The 19,706-nt window shown below is 34.3% G+C and overlaps 1 long non-coding RNA gene across 1 annotated transcript; it reads left to right on the forward strand.

Annotated features, from left to right (window-relative positions):
* Window positions 1–247: 247 nt before the first annotated feature.
* On the forward strand, window positions 248–7,365 carry LOC138710451 (uncharacterized). Its single transcript, XR_011335242.1, has 2 exons — window positions 248–1,876; window positions 5,976–7,365. It is a non-coding gene; the product is annotated as an uncharacterized lncRNA (long non-coding RNA).
* Window positions 7,366–19,706: the final 12,341 nt, after the last annotated feature.

Consider the following 19,706-nt stretch of genomic DNA (forward strand, 5'->3'; position numbering starts at 1 on the left):
ATAAAAATTGTGTTTTGTTGAAACTACATTGGAAGATAAGGTACGTCCATTATATTTTTTGTTTAGTTTGATTAAAATGTACCAATATTTAACGTACATAGTCATTTTTTTATAATTTTAAGTCCATATTTAATTCCATATTTTGGTAAAAATCCGTATTTAATTCCATATTTTGGTAAAAATAACTACATATATATTTACATATTTCATATATTTTTAGTCCATATAAATCCGTTCCCTGGTTATCAGTAAGCAGTGGCGTAGTGTCAATGTAAGCTAAAAAGCTCAACTTCCCCAGTTAATAAGTCCATAATAAACCTGCAGCTTATGAACAAAATTATTTATTAATTTTAATACAATTTATATGTGCACGTTAAATGTTGTGATGCGGCAGCTCAGGATGGTTTGTGATGCAGCAGCAAACATGAAGCCTGCACACACCAGCTTCCAATCCCCTCCACAAACTCGTTTCTTTCACGCATTCTTCTGTATAACCCACCCCACAGATTTCCCATCCCTTTCTAACTAAACTACCCTGGTCGCAAGGCTCGCAAGAAGCTAGCTTTGGCATTGGAAAGAATTTAGCTTCCGAGTTATCCCTTTCGTGAGTTGTGTTCAGTTGAAGTTAGTGTGCACTTTGGCTGATATAATAAATAATGAGTGAAATAACAGTTCCTGACACTAATTTATGTAGTCAAAAATAATCTTTTGATAAAGATTTTAACGTTGATTGACGTAATTTTACTAACCCTGTATCTACTGACCGTTAATATTGTGATTTCTCTAAATATAATAGGGAATGAGCGAATGCTAAATTATACATACTGTATGTGTCTATTTCTTAGAGGTATGTGTAAACCATGAAATCATAGTTTACTACCGTACCATTTAAGACATGCCTTATTGGTGTTACTTATGAGGTTCCAACCAATCTTCGGACTGCTGACTTGACATAGACTACTATTTATTTTGAATTTATATTTTTGTAATATGTTTCCTCATACATGAAAGACACTTGAGTTAGCTTTCCCTGCTCAAAATTTCATGCTACGCCACTGTCAATAAGCTGTGTGTAACTAAGTAGCTGTGTAAAGAAAGCTACAGGAAGCATATTTAAGGCCATAATATTAATTTTTTGTCCATGTGTATTGAACATCCCCAGTCTCTCCTACTGCATTGTGACCACCTCAATTCCTTCCGTCCATCTTTCATCTGCTCATATGGCTTCAATGTTGTGGCTGCCATGCGGCTGCCGTTCTGCAGACATTCCGCTCGTGTGTACCGGGCCTTACAGTCGTGATCATTTAATATGTAGTATGACAGCCATCTTTCATGAATGGCAATTCAGGACATGTTGAAACAAGTGTTTAATTTTATATATTGTCTGTAAGTTATCAACTCACGCACACACACACACACACACACACACACACACACACACACACACACACACACACACACACACACACACACACACACACACACACACACACACACACACAAACAAACAACTGTTTGCGTAAGCACTAAACTTAAGAGTAATTTGTAAGGTAAAAGTAATTTTAATCACATCCATGACTGTTCTTAATAAATATTATAATAGGCAATAGTGACTGAAAATGTAGGTAATGTTGTAGCATTAAAAATGTCAGTTATAACTTTTGGAAATAATTTTTTGCAGTGTGTAGCAAATAAATTTCTCTTAAGACAGAAAAATATTAACGAAAAATGACTGTTTTACAATTGTTACAATCTTATCTTGTAATAATGTTTACTGTTTGTAATAATATTGTCTTGATAGGAAACAAACTTCCGAAAGATCGTCATTGAAGAGGACCTTGCGAAATAAGAGGGTAGCAATACCAAGCAGACGAACGTAAGTTTATTACAGTATTGTAATTTATGTGTCCATGATTCAGAAAACCATGATATCAATTGTGTTCAATTAATACTTCATTTTCTATTAATAATGCTGTATGCAAATAGAGGAGGACTTCAACGTATTTCATAGTCTTCTATTTTTATCAATTTCAATATCCAAATTTCTGTACCCTGTACATATTGTAAATATGATTGAGTGATTGGTTTCATCAAGTAGAACTTCGCTGGTTAGAACCAGATAGTGTAATGTTGAATTTCATGTCTGAAGTAAGGATATCTATAAAGGTGTGTACACACTTAGCGAACGAATGATGAAGCGAAACTTAGTTGTTCGTTTACTGTTTCGAACAATGTACAAATCATCAGCAAATGGTCAGAAAGCATTCACGTTCGCTGATTATTCGCAATAATGGCAGACAAAGATATAATTATTATAGCAAGTGCAGCCATTGTTATTATAGGCAGTTTAACAAAAAGAAAGTTAAAAAACCAAAAGGTGATGGTGGCAGACGCCACTCTACGAAAGTCACAATCAATATAGAGGCACTGACTTCATGATTTATGTCAAATGGAATCGGGACAGTTTCACAAGTTCTGTCGCATTTCAGAAACAGACTTCGAAATATTACTGTGCAAAATAGGGCCCAAAATTTCCAAGAAAGACACAGGCTGGCGAGAAGCAATACTGTACCTATTTAGGAAAGGCTAGCATTAACACTTCGATATCTCGCTACAGGAGATTCGTATACAAGTTTAATATATTTATTCAAAGTGTCGAAACAGCTGATTACCAGGATTGTTCCAGAAGTATGTACAGCTATAATAATTGAACTGGAAGATTTTGTTAAGGTATGACTGCAAGACAGGGGAAAGTTTCAATATATGGATACTTTACTGACAATAATTATCTTAAAATACCGTACTAAAAAGAGAGATTTGTCTGTGTTTGTCGAATGCACATCGTGCTTACAAAAAGGCACTTTTCAGTGCCAATAATTTATTTTGTGTGCACAAGGTTGGAACTTTGTTTTTTCTGGGCGTGAATTTGTCCAAAAGGAACGACATGTTTATAGGTGAACCAAGTTCCACTTCATCACTCCCCATTCCAGATCTTTTTGTCTTTCCCTTCGGAATGATGTCAGTAGGGACTCAATTTTCTTTTTGACTTCTGCTCCCTACAATAAACAACGAATATGTATCCACTGAAAATAAATAAAAATCATTTTCAAATTTTGCACGTGTTTGACTCGCCTACCTTGCAGCTGAACATCTTTCCAATAGCTTCACAAACATCATGTTTTCTTACTTTATTGAGGTAAGTAGGATGCTTGGGATTCCATAAACTTTCCTGCTCCCTATATGTATTAATAAGCTTTATAACAGCGTCTTTCGTCCACTCCAGTTTCGACATCCTGTTGGTGAAATTGAACTAAGCGCTGTGTTCTGCTATGAACTACAGACTAGTGGCAAATCCCGCCCACAATGAATACCAACTTCCTTTGATGTACCGACAAGCGATGGATCACTTCCGAAGGCAAACCAAACGATCAGTTTGCCTTTGCTGCGATGTACACATGTTCCGATTTCAATCATCGAATGCATTCGTTGTCGTTTGTTCGTTGTTTGTTTCCTAAGTGTGTACGCACCTTGAGACGAAGTTCATTACCCCAAATGGCAGAATAAAAGGCGAGGATAATGACTAACAAATTTTAGCTTTAATCAGAAATGATAATTAAATTGAGGTTTGAATTTGATTATTCAGGAATAAAGTTATTTTATGTGTCATAAATAAACAAGAGTTCCTGGATTTCATAATGAAGGAAACCATGTTAAGAATTTCTTATCGCCCTCAGGTAGGTTCATTCCCATGAACTTCGAATCTACAAACATTGTAACCACATCAGCATGCAAGGTGACTTTTAATATATGTACCAGTACTATATTAATATATAAACTGGTGTGTGTTTTATTTCTTACTGCTAAGTGGCACTTAGGTAGGTACACACGCAGCTCTTATGAGTTTCACTTACGTGCCTCACGCAGTGTAGACTGAGTAAGATAACAAAGAATAAACATAAGAGAATTGAGCTTGTTTAAACATTAAGGAAGGGAATGGAGTTCCCTATTGAGTCTAACAATCAGTTCAAGAAGGACTTTCTTTTCTGATGTTTTTGTTATTGGAATGGGTGTTTCTCGGTTTACTATACAGCAATGAATGTTTATGTGTTTCTCGGGTGCTTCCTAACTCTGCTCAATAAAGGAAGTTTCTAGAGAATTTTTCAGGCATCAGAGTTTTTAGTTGTGCCACAATGCATAATCATGTTATAAATTTGAGAGAGACTGGAATTGTACAAGACGAAAAACGTAGGAGAAGGTGATTTGCTTTCACCTAGAAAACCCCAAATGATATACCTGTAACACTTCCTGTACAATGTTTTTAAGTTAAGATAGTATTTTGTTTTAATTATCATTGTCATAAAAATTACAGTAGTGGTAATGATGAGTGACTATTTAAGAGATTCTTTTGAGACTTTCTTATGAACTGTATGACAGAAGCTGGCAATGCAATTGCAAACAGTCAAGTGTCACTTAACAGGGCCTGTATAATCCCCTTAATTTCTCTTACCAAATTTCCTTCAGTGGTTCTCTGTCAGTGGTGGCTGATTGACTGAGGCAAGCGAGGCCAGGCCTCAGTCACTTGGCTTAACTAAAATCAAATTTTGTGTTTTTATATAATGTATTAGTTATTTGAATGAAGTATATATCGCTGTAGAAGCATTTGAAAACTTTGTGATGTATATAGATCTATTTGCAGTAAAATTTGCTCCTGAGGCCAGGATCACTCGTGCCGGGTCTAGCTTGTGATATATATAGATCTGTTTTGCAGTAAAATTTGTTCCTGAGGCCAGAATCGCTCGTGCCGGGTCTGGTTTCTGCATTTCCTGTATTTTCGCGGGCTTTGAGCTTCCGCTTAAAACGTTGTAGCTGAGGCACAATTCGTCTGGCCTCGTGGCCTGGCCAGCTTTCACTCCTCCCATGGGCCTTCCTCAAGGTTAGAGTGGGGTGGGAATAGCAATGGTGACTTGTCTTCCTAAATAGGCCGTAAATAATAAAAATTCCATCTCTTTGGCAGGCAGAGACCAACACTATTCTCTCCTCTTATGCCTTAGTTTGACTCAAGCGAGGGTGTTGTACTAATGTACTTTGTAGTACAGTAGTGAATCTGGGCCAATGTTGTTATGTATTTCGGGAAAATATAAACAGAAACAAATGCGAGAAATAATGCTGGTGTAGTTAATTCATTGTTAGAGTGTCCTTTTCGAGAAGAAATAATATTGAAAGACAGGAAGTTTTAAATAAAGAGAGATCCTACTGAGATACCTACGACATCGCTGACAATTTTTCTGACAGATAATCTTAAAACGCGAGTTTCTATTGCATTCTGGTATGGGCAACATAAATGGTTAAGTGGTAATGTGGTGTAAAATAAACTTCTCTGTTGGCCTTGTTTGTTGCTGTCAAGGGAAAAAAAGAAAAGAAAGGGGATTTTCAACACATAATATGGGTTGCTTCATCACACTGAAACTCACAGCATAACAGCTTATTTGGTGAGTGAACTTATCATTTTTCATTAATAGTAATAATAATAATAATAGACTAATAATAATAATAATAATAATCGTAAATAAACATTTCCTATCGGAGGCACTTAAACTAGTTGCATCTGGCCTCACTGAGGATTTTGATCACTGGCTGCTACTGTTCTCTATGACATTTAATATCAAATAGTGAATAAACTGTCTCTGTTGTGGCTGAGGTGGTAGCATAGCATGCCACCAATCTCGAGATTCGGGTTCTTTTTCCCCCAGGAAAAGCGAGATTTTTGTCCATTTCGTAGTGAATGAGTGCAGTTTTTTATTCTGATGTGTATTGCGCTATACTGACATAATCAAAAGCTTCTGTTACTTCTGACTGTTTAGTGTATTATCATAAAAAGCTTGGGAATGGAATCAGCATTATGACATAAATGAAGCATGTATTACATGATACAAGAAGTTTGAGTTCATATCTTATGCTGTTACTGGATTTTGCAGTAAGTTGGATGTGCATACTGTGAAGAAAAAGAGATCTGCTCCCAGAAAGAGACCTTCCTCATCACCATCGATACTTGAAGAACCTGTAATAGAGGAGTGGAGCTCAAGTCTTTCTTCTCTACTGGAACACGAAATTAATCTAAGTAGAAAGCAACAGCATAGCTTTCTAACCAGTACACACATATATGGGGAGAGAGATCAGCCATCATTTATCTCACAAAAGTCGAAATTTAGTGCGTGTACTGATCTTGATACAAGTCTGTGATATTAGGTAATCATTCTGCACATGCATTCTTGGTTTATCATAATTTTCGCCTTGTTATGATCAAATCTGTGCAAAGGAAACCAAGATTTTGATGTTCAACATATAAATTCATTTTCATTCCCAAAGATGAATTCCATTTTACTAGTATATAGAATTAAATTGCATGACAATGAATTTTGTACCTATTTCACATTAAGACTAATATTTACAGCATTTTAAGTTGCAGTGTGACTTACATAAAATTATATGTCAATTAAATATTAACAATTAAAATCAGTAGAATAATATGTTAATCCTGTTGTCACTCTCGTACGAGGCAATTATACCTACGCCTTTTAATATATATCTAACACTCTCAGTCCAGTTCCATTTTTTTCATTATAGAAGTCTTCAGAATCTTTGAAATCAACAGTTCAGAGCAATACTATTGTAACTACCATTATTGGCGCTGCTAGTTAAGATAGTATTACTCTGATCTGTCAAAATGATGGTTATCTATCCAAAGAGAATGGTACAAATGACGCCATATGCATTCTGAAACCATATTGTATGTAGGGTTCAGAACCATAGTGGGCCAAGCGCCATTTACTAAAACCATAGAAAACAAGGGTTAAAATGAAGTTATTATCATAATTCAATGGAAACATATAGCAAGTAAAATAAGGTATACACATTAAGACTAAATGATATGTCAATCTTCATTAAACTATGGTATTCACTTAACTTTAACCTTGCTCTCTCCGTTTTTAATAAATGGCGCTTGGCCTACTATGGCTCTGAACCCTTCATATAATTGTAGACTCCAAAATTTGTTCTGTTATATATGACACTGTACATTAATTGAAATTTAATGTTAGTAGAAATTGTAGGCTTACATTTTAAGTTTTTTCAGACGAGATTGCATCAGACTAGAAAGCTGATGTAGTAAAACAACAGTAATGGCAATAACTGTTGCATTAAATACTAAAAATAACATAGAAAATTAATGTTTTCATTTTGTATTAAATAATCAGCTAAAGTTATTTTGTTATATACAAAAATGTGTGCATGTACAACATTATTATATGTCATTGTTTATGTATACACAATAAATGAGTGTCAAGAACTCTATGTGTATTCTCATTACTAGATTGAGAATGTTCATTTTGCAGAATCTATCAAAATATGCATGCACCCATGCTACAAAAAGTGGTAAAACAATAAAAACGTGCCACAAAAATTCCTGAATTGGCTCACCAAACAATCGTGCATTGATTTTGGAGTATGTATCACAGTTAAAATAAGAGCAAAAACGAAACTGTTAAAATACTGTGTCATTAATTGCTATTATGTCCTTACAAATTAATCTATCACAGACTTTCATTTCCCACAATTTGAGTTACAATAAACATCCAATTTTTTTTCTAAACTTTCTATAGTCTATGTTTGACTGTAAAAATAATTTTGTATGCTAAAAAGGATCTTTCAACATTGCAGGGTGTGACAGGACAGTACTTAAAATGTGGCACAAGTGACACTTCTTTTTCTCTTAAATTACCATCACACTCTTACTTACTTATCGCTTTCAAGGAACCTGGAGGTTCATTGCCGCCCTCACATAAGCCCGCCATTGGTCCCTGTCCTGACCAAGATTAATCCAGTCTCTATCGTCATATCCCAAATCCCTCAAATCCATTTTAATATTATCTTCCCATCTACGTCTCAGCTTCCTCAAAGGTCTTTTTCCCTCCGGCCTCTCAACTAACACTCTATATGCATTTCTGGATTTGCCCATACGTGCTACATGCCCTGCCCATCTCAAACATCTGGATTTAATGTTCCTAATTATGTCAGGTGAAGAATACAATGCGTGCAGTTCTGCATTGTGTAACTTTCTCCTTTCTCCTGTAACTTCATACCTCTTACAGTTAGTTGCAAATATTTTTCTAAGAACCTTATTCTCAAACACCTTTAATATCTGTTCCTCTCTCAAAGTGAGAGTCCAAGTTTCACAACCATACAGAACAACCGGTAATATAACTGTTTTATAAATTCTAACTACCATCACACATGCAGATGCGTTTCCAATTCACTGCGGGCTAAAGCAAGGAGATGCACTATCACCTTTAGTTTTTAACTTTTTTGTAGAGTATGCCATTAGGAAAGTCCAGGATAACAGAGAGGGTTTGGAATTGAACGGGTTACATCAGCTGTGTGTCTGTGCGGATGACGTGAATATGTTAGGAGAAAATCCACAAACGATAAGGTAAAAGACGGGAATTTTACTGGAAGTAAGTAAAGAGATAGGTTTGGAAGTAAATCCCGAAAAGACAAAGTATATGATTATGCCTCGTGACGAGAATATTGTACGAAATGGAAATATAAAAATTGGAAATTTATGTTTTGAAGAGGTGGAGAAGTTCAAATATCTTGGAGCAACAGTAACAAATATAAATGATACTCGGGAGGAAATTAAACACAGAATAAATATGGGAAATGCCTGTTATTATTCGGTTGAGAAGCTTTTATCATCCAGTCTGCTGTCAAAAAATCTGAAAGTTAGAATTTATAAAACAGTTATATTACCGGTTGTTCTGTATGGTTGTGAAACTTGGACTGTCACTTTTAGAGAGGAACATAGATTAAGGGTGTTTGAGAATAAGGTGCTTAGGAAAATATTTGGGGCTAAGAGAGATAAAGTTACAGGAGAATGGAGAAAGTTACACAACACAGAACTGCACGCATTGTATTCTTCACCTGACATAATTGGGAACATTAAACCCAGACGTTTGAGATGGGCAGGGCATGTAGCACATATGTGCGAATTCAGAAATGCACATAGAGTGTTAGTTGGGAGGCCAGAGGGAAAAAGACCTTTAGGGAGGCCGAGACGTAGGTGGGAAGATAATATTAAAATGGATTTGAGGGAGGTGGGATATTATGATAGAGAATGGATTAATCTTGCTCAGGATAGGGACCAATGGCGGGCTTATGTGAGGGGGGCAATGAACCTCCGGGTTCCTTAAAATCCAGTAAGTAACTACAATCACATCCTTAGGCATTTGAAATGCTCTTCAAAGTAGTTACAAAACCACTATATGTGTTTTAAATACATTAATATTTTCATTTTCTCTCGAAAACATACTATAAAAATAACCTATTTGTTTCACTAGCTCTCAACACTTACTACTTTCACTGCTGATTAAAGGCTTTGTCACACAGAATACAGACTATCACAGAGGGGAGGACATTGCTGGAAATTGCAGCAGGTTGCGATCATGAGACATCGCACACATGTACATGTGGGATGCGCAGACACACAGCAGTACAGTAGTATGAGCGGGTGGTGCAAAATCTCAATATGAAAACAGCATTTTTGAATGTGTTGTGGTTGGTTTTTTTTTTAAACTTGAATGCCTTGTTGTGTATATATTGAAAATGTATTCTTCTTCTGATGAAGAGGAAGTGCTTGCAGTGACTCATGTCTTCGTCTGGCTCTAGTACGCAATGTTTTGGTAGGATAGAACGACGCAGATCATCTCCGTGTGCCATTATTATACTCGTATTAGATTGTAGATGATCTGCTTTCTCTTTCCATGTTGAAGAGGAGGCACCATGCTAAAATAACAATCACGTGATTAGCAGGTGCTCGCCATATCATGGGAATGACGAAAGGCATTAACCATTGAGCCGACCACGGAGATTTACTGCACACAAATTATAGGAAATGTGTAGTGACCAGGGTTTATCCTGATCTATTTTACAACTGAAATAATTATTAATAAAGTAATTTCACGCTTCTGAGATGTAAAAGTTACTTCACTATACACATATTTATAACAAAAGTTAGAAACACTGTTAACATATTTACTTGACATTTTGAAGCCAAATTAATATTAAATTATGTAAAAACTAATTAAAAATAAGCTCCACAAAATCTTGGTAAGGTCTATAAATAGTTTTATGTGCCCTGGAAAATCTAGGTTTGTGCTAGTTGTATATTTATTTATCCTTGGAAAATTATGCTTGATTACACCAGAAGTACACCGAAATTATTTAGAGATAACAGGAGCTTCATATGATTTGGGTTTCTGAATGCACAATAAAGAAAATCTTACTTACAAAGTAAATGATAGAAATGGCTTGCATTGGAATAAGATTGTACGTTTTTAATCAAATTTCCGTAGCAAAATTGGAATAGGCCTACTTTACTAAACCATTAAGAATATTATATATTTTTTTTCTTAAAAATAAGAGCTAAGTAATAACCCAGATCATATAGCCTAAACCAGATTGATTAGCCTTATGGGCTTTGAAGGCCTAGATCGTCGTAGTGTTGCCTACTTAACGGATGTACAGCTGTCAAAAAAAAAAGTGACCGCACTCGTGAACAGTGAATATATTCAAAGTCTACTTCTGATCACGGTGATGTTACACAATGAATGGCTTGTAGATGCATACTTGAAGCAGTTTCGGAACTATGGTGTTTAAGCAGGAGTCATTCGATATTTGCGTCTCGTAGAGCAGCGATAAAGTGCTCGCTTAATGATTCGAAGGTTGTCAGTTCCTTGTTTAAGTTATAATTTTATTTTTTTATAATTCGTTAGCAGTATAAATAATATTCAAGTTATCATTTGTATTTTGTTATCGTTCTTTAGTGATATAAATAATATTCAAGTTATCATTTATATTCTGTTATCGTTCTTTAGCGTTATAAATAATATTAAAGTTATCATTTATATTCTGTTATCGTTCTTTAGCGATATAAATAATATTCAAGTTATCATTTATATTATATTCCCGTTCTTTAGCAATATAAATAATATTCAAGTTATCATTTATATTATGTTATCGTTCTTTAGCGATGTAAATAATATACAAGTTATTTATGTTCTGTTCCTGTTCTTTAGCAATATAAATAATATTCAAGTTATCGTTCTTTACCGATATAAATAATAATATTAAATAATATTCAAGTTATCATTTATATTCTGTTACGTTATTTTGCGATATAAATAATATTCAAGTTATATTTGTATTCTGTTATCCTTCTTTAGATATATAAATAATATAAATTATAATGTTAGGTTTGCATAATACGAGTATTAGCATTTTCTTCTTATATTGCTACATTATACTAAGCTGTAATGCAATAAAATGAAAAGGAGTGACGAAGATTTGAACCTGAGACGTTGACATCTGAATTCCGATTGAGCTACGGCATTTTCTTAGTACTGATGTAAAGTGACGCATTTTCAGAAACACTATCACTTAACTTTTATTTATAGAGTATTCGGACCTTAAATTGCAATAGAGCAGAGAATGAAATCTATTCGTCTCTTTCCTTCTCATGAATTTCATCATAAGCGCTATCTCTTTTCTTCTCATGAATTTCATCATAAGCGCCATCCTTTTCTAATCAAACGAGGTTGCCACATTTCCGTAAAGTATATAGTAATCTATAAAAACACATGAATATATAATTACGTACAGAATTTGAAGTTGCATTTGTTGGCGTTAATGAAAAATATCTTGTATAGTAATTAAGGGTTAAAATGACAATATAATGAAAATTTACCCCACATGCAAAATCTTCGGTGCACGAAACTTATCACGTCATAAATCCTATATCAAATCCGTTAGAAACTTTTTCTTTTTCCTCTTTGTAAAGAAACATTCACTCTCCACATACGTAAGTCAAAATATACATTTGAATGATAAGAAAATGCAGAATGTCTTTCTTTTCAGTAATAGTCAGAAATTTTTACACAAAAACATGAAAAGTTCAGCCAGCAGAAAACATTTTTGGTGTTGACTGTTACAAGGGGTCAAAGCGGGAGAAATGTCCTTCGAAGATGGAAGTTATTTTTAAAACAAACCCCAAGTCTGTAGCTCATTTAGTTCTAGGGTGATTCAGGAAAGAGTGGATATCCTGTTTCGTTCTGAAATTAAGAAGAAACGTTCCATAAATAAGGTTAGGGGGAAGGAACGCAGCATTGTTATGAACGTCCTGGACAATTTTTTTTTTTAAAGACAATGAATGTGAGTAGCTTGGTTAGAGAAACTGCTAAAGCGACAATATATGCTATCAGGAAGGAACTAAAACAGGGTCCTTTGCGAACTCTCTCCAAGAGAAAACAAAAAAAGGAAGGACATAAGAAAATCACGAGAAAAATTAAATATGATACTATTGTACAGACTGGGTACGTCGAGTGGTTCATTCTCTTTTATTTGCAAACATACCTCCGACACTGAACGTAATTCTGACAAAGGTAAGTGAAGACGATTCTTTGCCACAATTTTTCAGAACTACGTTGTATCATTTCTTGCCTGACATAGGCTTCCGTTACCTAAGAAAATATAATAAAGCTGCTTTCATCGAAACCAATGAAGTATTACTTGGAGGCACAGATACTTACGGAAGATAAAACGTTTAAGGGCACAAAATAAACCTATAATTTACATAAATGAATCTTGGGTAAATGTCAGTCTGGATTTAACTTCAATTTTTAGATATTTAATGTGTTGTGACGTTCCGCATAAGCCACTCTTGCGCGCAATTATGTGTGTGTGAGAGACATTCCACATAAGCCATTCTTGCACGCACTCTTCTGCAGTTGACGTCGCAACAACGCACTCCATAAGCGCTGTACTGCAATTTAAAGGTCCGAATACTCTATATTCTGAATAGGCACAGATGCATTATAGGGGCCAATCTCCTTATTGGTTGAATGGTATGATTGCTACTATCGATATGTATTGTTGTTATAATCGACATAAAATATGTTGCCAACTTCTAAATTAACGTCAGTTTTATATTGTTGACTTGTAGTCTACTTCAAAATGGAAATAACGGCGGTAATAGTAAAATGTATTTTCCCTGGACCAAAAATATAATACAAAGTAACTACAATCACATGAGTAGTAACAAGATGTTTAATTATTTTATTCAATTTTTTAATTTGGTAGCATTTAATGCTTATCGAATATCGAAGGCTAAAAACGCTAATCGAACCATTACTTCCGCTGACCTTTTTTGCGCATAATGTGTGATGGGTGGCCCCTATAATGCATCTGTTCCTCTGAATATTTAATAATGATATAAAAATGTTACGTTTATGACTAATATTTGTAGTTGTAGTAGGTACCAGCTGCAGTAGCAGTAGTATTTGTAACTAAAACCAAAGCAATGATTAAGGACGTATTGTGTGGATACCGTTGCTTATGAGATTATCAGGGGCGAGATTATACAAGCTGGCGCATAGCGCTTGAAATACGGGTCTAACGTGGTTCCCTCGTAATGCCAATTCCGCTGCTCGGAGCGCTGTTCGGTTCTAGAGATTCATAGCAGAACACTTAAATAATTACATTGACATTTGAGACATTTAAAGGACTCGCCGTTGCTTATTAAATGCTACGTACAATATTTTATGGTCAATAGACGTAATTTAAAAATTTACACGTCTCAATTATATTAAAATGAATGGCTGTCATTCTTGGCATTAAAAGATATTAGGCCTACATAATATTATAAAGGCACTACCTTCCTGTTGTTCAATTCATACACCGTAACATTTCGGAAATAATGAAAGAAACTTAAAACATTTTACATGAACATTATAGTCTACGCTTTCACGTATTTATTATTATTATTATTATTATTATTATTATTATTATTATTATTATTATTATTAAGTTTCAGTGAATTAAGGTACCGGTACTGTATTATCTTCCATTTCCCTGAATTCATAATTTAATCATTTGTAAGTGGGCCTAACTTTTCCCTTTCTTTTCTTAAAAATGTATTGACGTTGAAGTGTTATGATTTTTACTAATGAAAACAGCAGTCACAATACATGATTAGTACAATTGTGCGATTTTTCTTGCACGCCTGGCAGTGGTGAAATAAATAGGCATCCTGGTTAATCTGTAGTGGATAGTAATAGCAAATGATGTGATATTTTAGTGTAAACAGTTTTTAAATTAGGAGTTAGAATTAAATTAAATTAGGAAGTTAGTAAGCAATATATATGATTAGAAATTGTTTCCGCATTTGACAATTTCCCAAATCATAAACAAATATCTCAGGATTCTCAGGGACAATTTTTTTTTTTTTTTTTTTTTTTTGCCCATAGGCACATGCGCATCTGCTCTCCCCGATCCCCATTTCTCTTTTAATAATGTCGCTTCCTTGAGGTATTTTCTGCCGTCACTCATGACATGTCAGTTTAATGAAAACATAAAGAAAAATCTTCGGTACACCGTTATGGTGATAGTTGTACCTTATCACAAGTAGTAATTATTATTTATTTATTACTCGTAATGATGTAATAATATTTGATTTGGCTTGAAGGATGAGGGGAGTACGTTACACTAAACTCGGCACGCGCAACATTAAAATCGCATTGCTGCGTGTGTTTTATCCTAAGTAATGCAAATCGTAATATGTGTCAATATTCAGCAGTAATAATTAACCATTTATAGTAGAATATTTCGCCATTACAAATGATTTTAATCATACTCTTTTCCTCGAAAGTATTGAATAACGCTACTGATTGTCTTAAGGCAAGACAAACTAAGAACTATACTAGTTTAATGATACTACTAATACTATTACTACTACTAATACTACTACTAATACTATTACTACTACTACTACTACTATTAATACTACTAATACTACTACTAATACTAATACTAATACTACTACTACTAATACTACTACTACTAATACTACTAATAGTACTAATACTACTACTACTACTACCATTATTAATACTACTACTACTAATACTACTACTAATACTACTACTAATACTACTACTACTACTAATACTACTAATAGTACTAATACTACTAATACTACTACTACTACTAATACTACTACTACCACTATTAATACTACTACTACTAATACTACTACTACTACTACTACTAATACTACTACTACTACTAATACTACTAATAGTACTAATACTACTACTACTACTAATACTACTACTACCACTATTAATACTACTACTACTAATACTACTACTAATACTACTGGGGTAGAGTAGCATAAATCGCACCGCTTCCTAAATCGCACCACTGCTAGTTTAAAACAAGTTACTATAATAGTGTGGCATCTAGTGGTACTGTTACAATATACCATATGAACTTCCACCATGTCACTTGATTTCTGTCACTTCTTTGTGTCAGCAGCGTGGTGATAGTGTATCTAATATAATCGCTCAGGTGGATGTATATTTAGCTAACATTTTGTAACTAAATAACGGATTTGTATGCAAAGGAATCCATAATCTTAAGATATTCGTTTAAAGGGGTATTAAAGAACATTTAACTTCGTAGGATTTTCGAACATGTGGTGATTATAGGCTGGAATGAAGGAAATAATAACTTATGGCGTAGTTTCTCAATTCGCACCACTTTGTAGGTCCCTAATTCGCACCGGTGCGATATGAGCAACTGTAGCAATTCTAACCGTACAAAAGAAGGCCCCAAAAATTTTAACTGAACTAGGAATGCATCAGGTGGGTGCGATATCAAGTGGTGAAAAGAGCGTTAATACAACAAGTGTGTGTTTTACAAGCGCACCAAGTATTTTGTGCCAACTGTGATAATTTTTAAACGTCAAACAGTGCATCCTTCATTATCAGCTGGTGTTCCTCCAGGATCGTTATTTGTTTGCTCTGAGTCAGGTTACATCAACAGTGAACTATTTGTCGAATAGCTCAAATATTTTATTTGTCATTCAAACCTGCCATAGAAAAAAGTGCTGCTTCTATATGTCCACCTATACGACCCATTCCAAAAATGTAGAAGCTAGATTATCTCGGGAAAATGGTATGCTCCTGTTTCAGCTTCCTCGTCATAATACTCATAGACTCAGCCTTTAGATGCTTCTATCTTCAAATAATTTCAGACAGCTATATCATGAAGCAGTTCTTAGGTGGCTTCGAGATAATCGTGGAGAAAAGGTGACGCAGTTTACAGTCTGAACTGCCTGGTGAAGCACATGGCAAATGTATAACAATAAAAAACGCATTCAGAAAGTTTAAATGTTACGTAATTTACGCTCTATTTTTTCAATTTCATTTGAAGATGCGTTACTCTCTTTCATTAATTTCAATAAACTTGTAATTTGCATTTATTACATTATTCATTCAAATACTCTTCAATATGTTCAATATTAAAAGCGTTCCTTCATCCTGTTCCCTGCAGATAAAGAGGCGCGATTTAAGAAACCGCAGGTGCTATTTAGGAAACTAGTTGCCTAAATGGCACCATTGACATGTGTTTCGAAGATGTCATTTTAATTAAAAAATATTAAATCAAATTCAAGGATTCTTTTTTACATCAAAGGTAAATGTTCTGGGAATGTATCTCTGTAAAGGAATGCACAAAATAAAAACTGTATTGTTCAATAACAATTATAAATACTAAAGTGGTGCGATATAGACAATCTACTACTACTACTAATACTACTACTACTACTACTACTAATACTACTACTACTACTAACAATAATACTACTACTACTACTACTACTACTACTACTACTACTACTACTACTAATAATAATAATAATAATAATAATAATAATAATAATAATAATAATGTCTGAAAGTAGAAGACACCGGTAGTTCACTTTCAACATTAAAACGAACAAAAATACAGAACTGCCAAAGTAAATGAACCAGATGAAGAATGTAGTTTGGAAACAAAATTTTTAATTGAACAAATCCAGACTTTTGGGAAATAAATCACACTGAAAATCTGCATACTGTTGTTTAACAAGTCATCAGTAAATCTCTGAAAGGTAGAGATGACGTTTCAAATAGGCTACTTGGTTGTTTATACCTACATATAAAAAGTTGCCAAAACAGATAAAAGTTCAGTTTGGTATAAACAACTGTGGCGATTGAAGGCTGCTTGACGTTCTAGAGTTGATCATTCCCAAATCCCAATGTTTTGAACGTTTGATTACAAGCAATCAACGACAGGCAATACTGTCGTGCGGGTTTTTGGCTTTGCGGGCGCTGTTAGTCTTGCATTCTCGCTCGTTGTTCATCTCTAGTCCGCAATCTTGCACTGAGCTGAAAGATTTTGAAGTTCATATAACACCTAAAATGGTACAAACGAAGTTATTTATCGATTTCCATTTTGTGTTGGAATAAGTCTATCATTGTATCGGTTGTCTGGAAATGACTCTGCTTCGGCGACTAAGCTCGTAACTAGCAAGAAACCGAGCTGTCTTCTAGGAACGAGGAGGCTTTGAGTATAGCTAACCAAGAAAAGATTTCGAAGAGTGAGCGAGCGGTTTGACTTCCGACAAGATGTCTGTTAAACGTGCGCGAAGATAGGAACCCCGGACATTTAGACAGGAGGATGAAACCTTGGAGAAAACGTGCGGAAAGTGACGCGGAAACAGGATGAATGGAATGACGTGAGGCACACGCCCGCCAGATCGAATCCGGGAAGAAGCCAAAGCTTTGAGACTTGACAGAAAATACAACTGAAAATTATTATATTAATACTTCATCAAGCTGAGTTATGCTCCACAAATGTTCATATAGGTACTCGTTTGTTATAATTGCTGTAACTGTACTGTAAGTTGATAACATTATGATTTGCTCACCTTCTTCATTATTTAGTACTCGACAATAGTATATTACGGAAGTATGTGTAAGGCGATGTAACATTTCAGCTTATCTTACTTTTGAGGTTAAGTATTGTTGTTACTTATTTCCGCTATGAGAAGTTGGCAATAGAATTTAGTATGCCGTGATAGATATCAGTTTGTTTTTGAACTTCATTACAAGGAAAGATAATAATGCCTTATTGCTGTATTTTATAATAATAAAATAGACCTATTATTATTTGCGTAAATAATTCGGTTTGCAAATTACCGTATTTAATTTCATCCGTTGAATGAGAGTTTCGTGTGAGAATAAATCATATAAAATCAGATATTATTTATCTAGAAGGCCATGATTTAATAATGTGTGCTTTGTTTTCTCTTTCATTTCAAACGTTTATTATTATGTGATCAATATCCTTAACTGGATTAACTCTTGATTATCTGAAGACTTACTTATTTTGTTTCTTCATGTATGTATTAGGAATGTTTTTTATCATGTGAATATTCAAGAAATTCAGTGTGTTTTCTAGTGACTTTACAGACTTGTTGATTTTACATAGCAACAGTGCTTACAATTATTAACTAATTAATTTCATTCCGTTTTCGTTTAGTTTATTTACGCGTTTTACTTTAATTTATCAGTGATGTCAATCAACATCCCTCTGTCTACTCCTTCTGAATCTACTAACACTTCTTCAGTGACTTGTAATTTATGTGGTAAATCTTTTATTCATCGAGGCTTCAATACCCACGTTTCGAGATGTCATACATCAGAAGATTATTCGCTGGATATTACCCCATCCGCAGCAGGAAGTTCTTCCTATATTTCTACACATATTAGCAGTGGCGGCTCGTGATCTTGTGGATTGGGAGAGCTGCAGTAGATTTCGGTACATACAAATTTCACTTCTTGATACCATTACTAATAAGTATAGGACAAAAATAAATGCACTACATATCGAAAAACCAAAACTTCCTGACTTAGTTGGGAGATGTCTGTGGGACCATTTGCTAATCCCTAAGAAAAACTAATACCGGTACTATCGATTTCAGTCTGAATTTCAGATCGGCAGACACTCAACTTACAATCCACTAGTTCAATCTGAATTGTCTTAGAATAACCTTAAACAGTGGCATGTTCCAAATGATTTTTGAGAGGCTCGTTTAGATTACTCAAGAACTGTAGCAACCCACGAAACACATCAGGGTTCTTCGAATCGTTTTTTCATCATGTCCCCTAAGGGGAAGTTCATATTGGCCACAAAATTTGATACAATCAATATTTTTAAAAAATAATTTCACGATTTTTTCTCACTTCTTGATTACCCGGTATGTTTGAGAATGTTTGTTCTGTACGTTTCACTTAATTGCACAGCAGTATGAGGCTGCAAAATTTGCCATGTACACCAATGTATATGCGGAGGGATCGTGGATTCCTTTGGACATAATGCCTTAACCTCTTCAGTCCCGAGACAAGTTTACAATTATAAAAGTGTTTAAATATCATTTATTGGGTTTTTGGTGATACAAATACAAACTTTTACCAGTCAGAATTTTTGTCACGATCTCTGATCTTGTTTTATGCTAGGTATCATATATGATACCTCAGGATTTTATGAGGACTTTTTGGTTAACTACAGGACACTATTTTGAATCCATTTACTTTTATTTATTTTACAAAAATGCATACAAATTGCTTACAAATACTGAAAAAAAAAAATGTAGAATACATTATTGCAGACTTTAATACAATTGAACATTTAGATATATTTATTATCATAATTAATTATATATAAAAATAAACAAAATATGTATTACAAAATACAATATAGTCAAATTCTCA

This window comes from Periplaneta americana, chromosome 12, assembly GCF_040183065.1.
Source record: "Periplaneta americana isolate PAMFEO1 chromosome 12, P.americana_PAMFEO1_priV1, whole genome shotgun sequence".
NCBI lineage: Eukaryota > Metazoa > Arthropoda > Insecta > Blattodea > Blattidae > Periplaneta > Periplaneta americana.